The sequence below is a fragment of the Mastomys coucha genome, unplaced genomic scaffold, assembly GCF_008632895.1.
Source record: "Mastomys coucha isolate ucsf_1 unplaced genomic scaffold, UCSF_Mcou_1 pScaffold16, whole genome shotgun sequence".
NCBI classification, from domain to species: Eukaryota; Metazoa; Chordata; class Mammalia; order Rodentia; family Muridae; genus Mastomys; species Mastomys coucha.
This window is the reverse complement of record NW_022196898.1, coordinates 27,333,092-27,335,265: the sequence shown is the minus strand read 5'-3', so window position 1 is coordinate 27,335,265 and position 2,174 is coordinate 27,333,092.

Below are 2,174 nucleotides of genomic sequence, written 5' to 3'. Positions count from 1 at the left end.
CCTCCCTCTCTCCCTCCCTCCCTCCCTCCCTCCCTCCCTCCGTGTCTTTCTTTCTCTCTCTCTTTTTCATGGTTTCTCTGTGTAGAATTGAATATCCTACAACTTGCTCTGTAGACCAGGCTGCAGATCCTTGAATTCAAAGATCTGCCTTCCTTTGTCTCTTGAGTACTTGGATTAAACAAGCTGAAGTGCCCAAGTGAGGATGCCTCAGTTGCACTCAGGTGAGAGAAGAAAGCAATCACAAGTCAGGAGGGAGGAGGAACCTGGGAGGGAAAATGGACTGGGAGGGGAATGTCAGGGGTTGGGGGGAGAGGGGAACCTGATCTGGTATTGGGTATGGGAAAAGGACTGAAGCCCTGAGGGCCAGCAGAAAGAATGGAAACAGGTAACCTCTGGAGGGAGGAATTTGGGGAGGATCCTCCAATATGTACCAGAGACCTGGGAGGTGAGAGACTCTCAGGAATCAAAGGGAGACAGACCTTAAATGAAATGCCTGACAGTAGGGAGAAGAAGCTTATAGAGCCCACCTCGCACAGGAAGACAGGGCATCAAATGAGGGAGAGGTGGGCTATCCGATAGTCAAATCTCTGACTCATAATTTTTCCTGTCTGAAAGAATTATGAGGATGGAAATCGAAAGGAGTCTGAAGAAAAGAAGTTCCAGCGATAGGCCCAAAGTTGGATCCAAGGTCAACTGGAGGTCCCAAGGCCTGACACTACAACTGAGGCTATGGTATGCTCACAAAAAGGGACCTATCATGACTGCCTTTTGAAAGACCCAACAAGCAGCTGAAAGAGTCAGATGCAAATATTTGCACCCAACCAATGGACAGAAGCAGCTGACCCCTGTTGTTGAATTAGGGAAGGCTGATAGATGCTGAGATGGGTAATCCTGTAGGAGGACCAGCAGTCTCAATTAATCTGGATCCCTGAGATCATTCAAACACTGGACCACCAACTAGGCAGCATACATCAGCTGATATAAGGATCCAACACACATATAGTAGAGGATTTCTGGGTCTGTGTTCATTCAGAGATGATACACCTAATCCTCAAGAGACTGGAGGCCTCTGGGAGTTTGGAGGTCAGGTGGGGTGGGGGTAGAGGCATCCACAAGGAGAATGGGTGGGGGAGGGTGGAGAGGAGGTGTGGGATGTGGATGGGAGGCAGGGAATGGAATATGGAGTGTAAAAAAAATTAATTTATAAAAGAAAAAAGTATGTGTCATTACTATCTGGTTATTATTATTATTATTATTATTATTATTATTATTATTATTATTATATCTCAAAAAATTCCTTGAGGTAAAGAGAGATGCTTTTCGACTAAGTCTTCATTCTCATTTCTATGAAAATGTGAAGGAATTTGCAATATCTCCAAATATGGAGTGCTTCTCTCTCTCTTGTAAAGCTCTGGGTTGTATCCTCAGTATTTAAGGAAGAAAAAATAAGACATGAGGGAAAGTTGAAGAACGAAATGTTATGGTAGTCACCTCAGGGAAGAAAGTCAGGTATTGAGTGACCTGTTTCCACTCATAGAAGACTGTATTCTATGATGAAGTGACAACTTTGGTAATGTTATAAGAAAGATTCATAATGAGATAATGAGTAGCACTTTTCATGGTTTAGGGTGTGTGTGTGTATGTGTGTGTGTGTGTGTGTGTGTGTGTGTGTGAGAGAGAGAGAGAGAGAGAGAGAGAGAGAGAGAGAGAGAGAGAGAGAGAGAGAGAGAGAGAGAGAGATCAGGCTAGGGTAGTGAGCCTAGGGGCTCCTGCAAGTTAGGTAAATGCTTTCCACACATTTTTACATTTTGAGATAGGATATCTAAGTTGCACATCTGGCTTTATATTCACTTGTACAGACACATCTTTTATTGGCAGCCATTTCACCTCAGCTTCCCTAGTAGCTTGGGCTACAGGTGTGTTCCACTATAACTAGTTTTATGTAAAGGATGTTTTATTGGGGATGCTTTTAAGTGGAAGCCTGCTTACCTAGCTTTTGTGCCAGGAGTCTTCGGTACTTTGTCAAAATGACACAGTTTATTTCCCTTATAATGAATCAATCCATTATTCAATCACTAAGTAGTATGTCATTTTTTTCTCCATTTCTATTTTATGCCATATGAGGTACTTTCTAAGTTTAGAATTGTTGTCTAAAAAGCATATATATATATATA